Here is a 10,630-nt window from a genome sequence, read left to right on the forward strand (position 1 = left end):
TTCTGGAGCCCTTTGCTACGGAACTTCTTTCTCTCTTTCTCTTTCACTCCCACCTTCCACCCTTCCCTAATGGCGCTGTTCGGGTGTCATAAGAGAAGAGAGAAAGGTGCAAACACCATTTGGACGTTAGAGTCAACTGCTAGAAGGGAGCTGTAGTTCAGTTCGTACAGTGCCATCCCGGAACAACCGATAGCAAAGCCAGGGCTGCCCCACAGGAGGTGGGATATGCCGCTGTGCGGTAACATCGTGCAGTTGGAGCACGTACCTTTCTGTAGCAACGCCAGCGAGCCAGAATACGGGACGTGTGAGCCACATGGGCGAGGAGCGTACTAAAAAAAATTGGCTGTGGTTTAGCTGTGGTTAAACCTGGAGGATTGCGAAAGCAACACCTGCGCGTAGCCATAATGTTGCATGAGCTACACTGCCCACAGTCTCGCCGTTTCGCGTGCTCTTTAACGACTATACTGCACATGCGCGAGGGGCAAGTGACGTCACCCCACACAGCTGTCGTGATTGCCGCGCCAATGCCTCCTAGAAAAGACTTCAGGCCTGCGCGCTCCCAAATGTCACGTGAGCAACGTCATTTCCGGTAGGCGATCACCTCTTCGAGGGTCGGGAGGCGCGCGCGCACGAAACGAACCGACGAACCCCGCAGTCGGCGCGCGCGGACCAGCGGCAGGAAGCCTGCCGTTGCGTGCATCGTTCTGGCGTTGTTCTGTGTTTCTGCACTGGGTACGCGTTCCTGCGCATGATCGGCGCGCGTGGTGGTTGTGAAGGAGTGAAGTGCGGCTATCAGCATGCCTTACAAGTGCTGTGTGCCGAAATGCCGCGGAAACTACGACGAAGACTCGAAAATTCAAGTCTGCTCATTTCCAAAGGACGATGCCCAGCGGAACAAGTGGCTGCGTGCAATACCACGCAAGGATTACCAACTTACAGCTTCTTCAAGGGTAAGAACTGCTTTAATTAGCTTGTTGTGTACCTTCATGCCCGCTTTTACGCTTCGCAAAGTTCATTGTCAGTGCGAGCATATTGAGCGTTAGGCCTAGAATCCGTTGTGCCGCATAGAAGGACGAAGCGACTCTCAGAATGCTTCCTACGGCTGACAAGCGAAATTCTTTCGTGTTCATATTAAGGCGAAAGCCTTTAATGCCTCATACTGTCGTTAGCAGACGCGTCGGCAGCAATGTCGACAGACGCGTCGGCAGGAATTTCGACAGACGCGTCGGCAGCCGTGTCGACAGACGCGTCGGCAGCAATGTCGACAGACGCGTCGGCAGCAATGTCGACAGACGCGTCGGCAGCCGTGTCGACAGACGCGTCGGCAGGAATGTCGACAGACGCGTCGGCAGCAATGTCGACAGACGCGTCGGCAGCCGTGTCGACAGACGCGTCGGCAGGAATGTCGACAGACGCGTCGGCAGCCGTGTCGACAGACGCGTGCACGTTAAAGAACCCTAGATGGTCGAAATTATCCGGAGTCCTCCACTACGGCGTCTCTCATAGCCTGAGCTGCTTTGGGACGTTAAACACCAAATACCATGTGTTTTCTGCGAAAAGTGTTCGTTCAGCCTGTGCTTGCATCAGGAAAGAATCTGCCAATACCAAAAAAAAACTACCTTGAGCACGTATACATAATTAATGTCCTTTCGGAGACACTGTGATATCTTTTTGTGGTACAGTCCCCTGTTTTCGTTTTTGCAGGTCTGTGCGCTGCACTTCCATGAGAGCTTTATTTAAAAAAAAACAGTCTATCATGACCCAAGGACTGGAAAGGTTATCGAGACCACATTGCCGGTGCCACGACTGGACCCTAGCGCTGTGCCTTCAATATTCAAGGACTGCCCATCGTACCTGTCCACACCACAGTGTTCCAAAACAAGAGAGGAGCATGTGCTTGTTTGTATGTGGAGTGTTTATTGCTTTGATTTGTTCTCGCAGTGCCATATTATGTGAAGTAACCAAATTCCTCATTCTAGTCGATTGCAATTGTTTTTCATCATATATGTTTTGTGCTTAACCGTAATGTTGCTAAAAGTTTCGTGTTATTTTGAACTGCGAACCATGACTGCCTTCGTTTCCTTGATGTTTGTTGCAGTGACCTGTTCTACTGTATGTGACATGGTCTAAGTCTTAAGTGTGACCATATGTACAATTTATGTTTTCATATTTAAAGGGTATGTTTGTTTTACAAATCTGTGGTTACTACCTGGCAGTTCAATTTTGTTACCTTGATGCTTCATTAGTTCTGTTTACTGTATGTATATTATATTGTCTTACATTTATTTATAGCGCCTTTGCATGACCATGACCAATAAACCGAAATTTGTCTTTTGGTTGACGACTAAATTTTGCCTCATTCTTGAATATTCAGCAAACAATAAACTCCCCATGGGAGCAGTAATTGTAGAACGCTGCAATAGGCACCATTACACAGTTTTGCACAAAGGTGACGATCGAGTTGCTGTTGCCTCCATCATCCCGAATTCACGTGACGCACGCCGCTGAAGCCGAAGCCAGCGAAGAGAAACAACTGCACTGCAGAATTCTCGCGTTTTGTATCAGTTATTCACTCACCTAGAGTAGTTTGTCAATCTTACTTCTCTAAAAAGTGCACTGCAGCTGACCAGGCCCCTAGTTATTTCACAGCAGGCTCTTCCTTTCTTTATAAATGAGCGCACGCCTATCTTTTTGTACGCTTGTAAAGCGGTCGCACTCGCGCTTAATACAGCGGTCGATAGAGAGGGACTAAACCAACCTAAAAAGCGACACCAAGCGCGGTGGAGGAAGCGAGCGACGCGGCCATCCGCCTACTGGATGTGACGTCACTCGCGCAGCGCGCAGGCCTCAAGTCTTTCTAGGAGGTATTGGCCGCGCGCGCTCGCCTTCCTTTCCTTAAAATAAACGGAGTATAAAACTTTGACAACGCCAACGCCAATGTCCGCCGAAGCGGACGCTGGCTGAATGTTGCGACGCGCGTCTTTACTCTCTTTTTTTCCTTTTCCTCTTATCGTTCAACTCTCTTCTATCTGCACGTGGCAGCGGTGGTGGCTCTTCTTGAGCCAGTCGGCAGGCCCGTGCACTTTTCCTTCTCTCCCTTCTCTCAGTCGCAACCAACCAACCAACGCCAATGAAAGCAATGAACGCCGACGGCCTATGGCTTCAGCGCCGCGTTTCTGGCACAACCTTGTCAACGCGTGCATCTCACATCTCTCACCCCACGTACAGGCGCGGACAAAAGTAAACGGAGCACGCAACTGTCTTCGTATATTTTTCACGCGTCACCTAAGGCCCGTGTACTGTGCGATGTCAGTGCACGTTAAAGAACCCCAGGTGGTCGAAATTTCCGGAGACCTCCACTACGGCGTCTCTCATAGCCTTAGTCGCTTTGGGACGTTAAACCCCATAAACTAAACTAAACTAAACTAAAAGGTGAGGAGGGCGTGGCCGCCTGAATTCGACGCTGACTGAGGGTGCGAAGACAGGTCCGTATGTAGTGCATCAGGCAAGTGAAGGGGTGTATTGCCCACCCAATATCAAGTAAGGATGAATCAAGGGATTTATTGCAGCTGCGTTTCATTTCACCGCCTTCGCTATTGTAAGGTTGCCAGCGCATCATCGTCACATTTCTATTCGAAACAGAAAATGCATTACGTAAGTTATGCTCCATTTGTAAAGTGTTGTGCTAAGTTTTATAAAATTCTCATGCATCACATTGAGTGCGATGCCACTGATGCTGAGCAACCAAATTTTTCAAGGCAATTTTATATATAAAAGCTAGATATGCAAGCCAAGCCACCCCACCTTCGCGCGTTGAATACCACGGCATGCAGTAAAGTAGGGATTTGGAAGCGGCTCCGCGGTGGCATTTGTATGATGTGTTTTGGATTCGTGCCGCCTATTGACCGCTGTCCCCGCTCCCCCATTGTCATTGAACTGAATGGTGATCCGGTACCTGAGGTTGGCACCCTCCGTGTATTGGGCCTGCACATCCAGAACGGTGGCAAAAACACCACCACCCTCAAGAAACTCAAGCAGGTTGTAGGCGCGATATCGCACCTCATCCGAAGGGTTTCGGGACATCACAGAGGCATGAAGGAGCGCGACCTATGTCGCCTCATTCATGCCTTTGTCCTCAGCCGTGTGCTGTACACTACCCCATACTTACACCTATCCAAACATGACATAAACGCTTTGGATGCTTTGATCCGCAAGGCATTCAAGGTAGCACTTCACCTTCCCCTCAACACACCCACTGACAGATTACTAGGCCTGGGCCTCCACAATACGATCGGGGAACTGGTGGAGGCCCACCGACAGGCCCAATACATCAGGCTCACACAAACCTCCACAGGTCGGTATATCCTGGACACCCTCGGAATCAAAATACCGGCCAACGACCCAACCCTCCTCGCCATCCCACGATCCCTTCACCGAGAGCTCCTCATCAGGCCGCTCCCGAGAAATATGCACCCGTCCCACAATGAGCAGCGCCGCAGAGCCCGTGCGAAGGCACTCCATCGAGCGTACGGCCCCCAGCCGGACGCCGTGTGGGTGGACGCTGCCTGCACGGGTGATGAAGCGACAGCAGCTGTGGTGGACTCCTCTTTATCCGCCCTCCTCACACTACCTCTCCCTCCAGACACGTCCCCAGAGGCTGCAGAGGAAGCCGCCATTGCCCTTGCTATAACCCGCACGGAAGCCCGGTACATTTTAAGCGATTCTAAAACTGCGATTCTAAATTTTGCTCGAGGCCGAGTCCATGTCCCTGCTTTTGGCATACTGGACTCGCCCGATGCCTCCCCGCCCCGCCAAGTGGAGCTGATATGGGTGCCCGCGCACTCCGGGAATCCCGGAAACGAGGCCGCCAACCTTTTAGCCCGAGGTTCTTTAAACCGCGCTCAGGTGGCCTCTGATCGGGGATTCACGAAGGACCGCATGCACTCATTCAGTGAGCTGACCCAGGCGCACAGAGCCTTACGCCAGCTCTACCCCCCGCCCCACCCCTCCCTAGATAACAAACACGCAACACTCTGGCGCAGACTACAGACACACACACTCCCTTCACCCCTTACCCTAGCCCATTATCATCCCTCCTTCCCCACTCCGGCATGCACTCTATGCCCAGAACCCTTCGCCTCTTCCCTCCACATCATTTCCCTCTGCCCGGCGGACCCTCCCCCGCGGGACCTAGAGAACCTCAAGACCTGGGAGGACTGGGAGACCCTGCTGCTCTCGGAGGACCCGGCCGTGCAGACCATCGCCACCGGCCGTGCTGCCAGTGTTATGGACCTTCGGAACATAAACACTTGAGTGCAGTGGGGTCGTGCGGGGACCCTGGGGCGTGCCCCGAATTCCTCTGTAAATAAAGTTCTCTCTCTCTCTCTCTCTCCAGTTAGGTTAAGGTGCCACGTGTGTCGCGTCATCGTTGTCGACAGAAGGCTGTCAGCAGAAGCTTGCCAGCAGAGGTGTCACGCTTTTGACGGTTGTCCACCGAGCTATGTGAGACAGTTACTACGTAATTTCCTTTCAAGTTTCATTTTTTCAAATACGTTTTAAGGCGGAAGCCTTTAATGCCTCATCGTTGTAAGCAGGACCTGTCGACAGAAATGTCACGCTTTTCAGTTGGTCGAAACGGTCGTGACGTCACAGTGCGCGAATTTCAAACGGGGCCAATTGTACCATGCAACCAATTAAAGGGATCGTATAGTGATGCTCGAAGTAAGTTTGACTGAGTTTAGTCAATTCCTTACTTAACCAATTAGTCTAATTAACCTTTCTAGTCAGACCAGATAAATAAAGAAAACCGAGTAGGAAATTGGCCGAGCTTGGGAATCGAACCCCGGTCTCCGGAGTGCGAGTCGAGCACGCTACCGCTCCGCCAAGCCAGCTAGATGGTTTGGAATGAATAAAGGTGCGTCTAGTGAATATGGTGTCATCGTTCACTCCCATCTTCCTCCCTTCCCGTTATGGCGAGGTTTAGGTGTCCACCGAGATATGAGAGACAGATACATTTCCTTTCCTCAAAAACCAATTTACCGACGAGCAAGGCGTATTTGTCCGTGTTTCAGATTGGTCTAAATTGTCGTGACGTCACAGCGCTCGAATTTTGACGGGTGTCCACCGAAATATGTGAGGCAGTTACTGCTCAACTTCCTTTCCTCAAATACAATTTTCGACTATTAGTGTCTACTGAGATATGTGAGACAGTTACTGCGTAATTTCCTTTCCTCAAATACAATTTTCATTTTCTTCATTACGGCCCCTCTTTCTTCTTTCACTCATACTTCCTCCCTTCCTGTACGGTGCGGCTGAGGTGTCCACCGAGATGACAGAGATTTACAGCCCCATTTCCTTTCCTCAAAAAGCGTTGCGTTCAAAGGGCAACGCATCGCGCCGAACGGGTGGTGGCGTTCAGTGGACTCCCAGGCAGCGTTACAACAACGCTGTCGCGTTCCACTCCTAAAGACGAAGCTTAAGCGTCATTAATTGGCAGTTAATTAATGCACCAACAAAATGTACAGTGAACAAGCGCGTAGCAGAATGCAGCACTCAGGCTTTCGCCTTTCACCACTTTAGCCGCTAAAGTTCCTCGTAGTTTTCATTTTCTTTATTACGGCTCTCTTTTTCTTTCTTCTTTCACTCCCACTTCCTCCGTTCCTGTACAAACGGATGACTAGTGTCCACCCAAATATGTGAGACAGTTACTGCGTAATTTCCTTTCCTCAAATACAATTTTCATTTTCTTCATTACGGCCGCTCTTTCTCTTTCATCTTTCACTCCCACTTCCTCCCTTCCTGTACGGTGTGGTTAAGGTGTCCACCGAGATGACAGAGAATTACTGCGCCATTTCCTTTCCTCAAAAAGCCTTGCCTTCGATGGGCATGGCATCGCGCCGAACGGGTGGTGGCGTTCCGTGGACTCCCTGGCAGCGCTACAACACGCTGTCGCGTTCCACTCCTAAAGGCGAAGCTTAAGCGTCATTAATCACCAGCTAATTAGTATTTAGTAACTAATCAGTAATTAGCCATTGATTAGCAATTTGCCATTGCTTGGTAATTAGTCATTGATTATATGTGACGTCATCTAGTGGGGGACGTCACCAGTGCCACAGAGGTAGTCGAAGTGGTACGGAAAACGCTTTCGCTTCTATGCACTTTGGAAGCCAAAATGCCCCCTGAATTTTTTTGATATATCAGCAGCCCTTGCTAGGGTGCATCCAATTATGTTGTCTGACAATTACATACTTCTTTCAAATCATTCATCATCGGAAAGACGGGTCAGCTTAAGGGTCTGCTCCTACTGGGTGCAGGCAAGCGTCGTCTAGACGCTTGGACCGATATATCCAACCCGTATTAGTGCCGCACTTCAAGTTCTACGATGTCCTCAGCTCTGCGTGACGGGTCGTGTGTGTTACCGACCATGCGCTGGCATCAGTGAAGTTATTCCCCTAATTTGTCGGATCTAAGGTCCGCAGAGATGGAGAATGGCAAGGAATTTTATGTTCAGTAAAGTCAGGCAATAATCTGAACGACACTGGGCGACTTGCTAGCTGAAGCTGGCGAGCTAACGCCGGCGGTATGGGATGAGTTGAAGGGCCGCTGGCGAAATATCTTAGTGGCATGCAGGTAGGGCTGACCAAGTAAACATTACTAAATCATCAACCCTTAACCGCCAACCCCGAGCTGTACTCGAGGTTGGCACCCAGTCGAGGCAGAGGAGGCGGCAGTATCCTTAACCAGTATGCAAACCATAGCCGATGATATCCTATCAGATTCCAGATAAGCCACACGACATTTTGCAACAAGGCAGATTCACGCACCTGCCCACCGTATTCTGCACTAGTCCCCTTAACCCCACCCGACAAATCACCCTCCTCCGGGTTCCTGTTGACTCCGACCACCCAGGGAACACGCCCGAGAATTCGCCAACCGGTCCGAGGGAGGCTACCCCTCACTTGCAGCGCCAAAAATATATTTTAACCAAGCACGAAATCACCTTTTGCGCCCGTCCTTGTCCTTTTCTCGTCCGTGTCTTTTTTAGCGCAATTCCCTGGTTTAACTCTTTCGCTACCGCAGAAAAATGGACGATTTGGAGTGTACGGAAAGAAAATTTTTTTTCACAAGAACTAATACACCCAGCACATATTGCAATGCATGAAATTGTAGCTTATTAGTTACACTTCTGAATGAAACAAACAGAAGAGTTGTGTGTGCGAAAGTAAATTAACATTTATTTGTGAAATTTGCTAAAAACACACAAAAAGTTTATAGCAAAAACAAAAATTACCGGCTGCACTAAGCCAGAACTTGATTAGAGGAAAACTGGAATATACGAACTGTTGCACATGTTTATAGCTGTCATTATTCACAGTTTCAGCTATGAGAAAAATTTACTGCACTTTCCATGGCTTGTCAAGTCAGGGGTCATGACTGTGGTGCCACTGTGAAGAGCAATCAGGGGTGAAGATGTGAAGCACAGGTAGACTGACAGGTGCTTCACATAAGGTTTTATCTTTGTTCCTCCCTTGCTTTCTGATAGCCGAGCTTGCAGTTTCTTCTTTTTTTAATTTTTTTCGGTTGGTGTTGAATGGATTCTATGGGAGGATTGGGGGCGTGGACTTCATTTCCCTCATCATACCCGAAGATTTCTTGAATGAGCTGCTCCCTGAAAGCCAGCTGATAAAATTTGGCATTTTAGGCAAGCTCTAAAGCATCACAATCAATGAAATAAGTTTTAGCGATGTGGTTCGAAAGCCAGGACACTTTCCAAGTCTTGCCAATAGATGCTGCCGCCACTGAATCATCCGGGTCCGTTACGTGCAAAAAAAAACAAACAAAAAAAGCGAAAAACCAATTTTGAGAAATGATTTTTGATGGCAGAGGGCCAGAATAGATTATTCTGGTATTTCAGCAGAAATAAAGTCGCGGCAGGTCAACAATACCAATATATATGATGATTCCAATGAACATCAGCATCTCCAACAGATTCACGTCTTCCCATGAGCCGTCACGCCGAACTTGCTGAAAATCTTCATCCATGCATACTTATTAGTGTTTCCGCACACAGTCTTCATCATTTCCGCCATGAAGAGGATAAAAAAAAAGTCGAGAAGTCGAGCTAATCTGCGAGCGCCGCTCCGCAGCGATGTGCCGATATGGACACCTAGCTGTCGTCTTGGTTGAAAAACGCGACGCGACCTTGAGCATTTGGCAAACTGCCTTCGCCATACGTTGTCAAGACCCTGAAGCACAAAAATAAACCACTCTCATCAATTACAAACCGTATGAACCGCAGAAAACCCACAGCGAACGAAAACAGAACTTATATGCAAGTACGCGCTGACGTACCAGGCTCCCGAGGCGAAGTCTCGCTGTCGAAACCGAAATCCAACGTTTGTACATTGTTGCCCGACTAATAACCACTGCTTTCGTCGCAAAAAACGAAACCGAAACCGGCCGACGTACTCGGTGTCAGCTTTCGTTTTCGAGGAGCGTGCGGCGACGCGGACGCCATTTTCTCCGGCTGACGCCGCTGCGGCCGTTCAAAGTTTTATTTTTCACGGCGCCCCCTCATGTCAAAACACTGAAACCAAGATTGCAATCGAAAGAGCAGTTGTTGAGCTCGCTAGCTAGATGGCGGAGCACGTACACGACTCTAAAAAATGAGCTTTTTGCGCGGGCGATCTGAATCGATCATATGCGATCGATAGCCTATGGCGCGGTAGCGAAAGAGTTAAGTATGTACGACCGACTCGCCCAACAACGTGCTCTCTTAAATCACGAAATCACTTTTCACGCCAGGGACTACTACTCCAGGGACGGTATGAGGACTCCCAGGGATGTACAGGTATGAACGTAAACGACCAATTCCGCATATTTTTTCATTTCATTTCATTTACTGGTTTTGTTTGGCCAGTACAGAGACTGCAAACAAGGGAGGCTACCCAGAGGAGCATATAAGCATTAACCCGATAACGCTATCGCTTGCGACCAATCACTAATTGAACTGCCGCCGCGGTGGCTCAGTGGCTATGGTGCTCGGCTGCTGACCCGAAAGACGCGGGTTCGATCCCGGCCGCGGCGGTTGAATTTCTTTGGAGGAGAAATTCGAGGCCCGTGTACTGTGCGATGTCAGTGCACGTTAAAGAACCCCAGGTGGTCGAAATTTCCGAAGCCCTCCACTACGGCGTCTCTCATAGCCTTAGTCGCTTTGGGACGTTAAACCCCATAAACCAACCAACCAACTAATTGAACTGCCTCCTGCCATGGTGGACAGTTGGCTCACAATCCGGTGGGAAGGTTGCGATGACGTCACAAAGTCACGTGACCTATATGGTCTATCATCCTCCTAGATAGGCCGTGGGTCACATAGGATACTTCTCTGGGGATTTTTCCCTAATGCCGCCGCCACCGCCGGATATGACGTCGGGTTTTCCTCTGAACGGGACCCTCAACGCTATTCCATCAAAAAAGAGCAGTGCGAGATAAAACGGAAGTGCAGAAAAGAGCAGAGCAGAGCGCGCGCACCCCCTTGGCGGGCAAAACAGCCACCAGGCGGCGCCACTTCCCAGGCTCGCTCTCTCTCTCTCTCCCGGGTGGGAGGGTGTCGGGAGAGTACCATGCCGGC

The 10,630-nt window shown here is 49.8% G+C and overlaps 1 long non-coding RNA gene across 1 annotated transcript; it reads left to right on the top strand.

Moving 5' to 3' along the window:
- Positions 1-527: 527 nt before the first annotated feature.
- On the top strand, positions 528-2,349 carry LOC149365448 (uncharacterized). The gene is made up of 2 exons (XR_016282777.1): positions 528-950; positions 1,705-2,349. It is a non-coding gene; the product is annotated as an uncharacterized LOC149365448 (long non-coding RNA).
- The last annotated feature ends 8,281 nt before the right edge of the window (positions 2,350-10,630 follow it).

The sequence above is a fragment of the Amblyomma mixtum genome, chromosome 1 (genome assembly GCF_055824585.1).
Source record: "Amblyomma mixtum isolate Tamu chromosome 1, ASM5582458v1, whole genome shotgun sequence".
NCBI classification, from domain to species: domain Eukaryota; kingdom Metazoa; phylum Arthropoda; class Arachnida; order Ixodida; family Ixodidae; genus Amblyomma; species Amblyomma mixtum.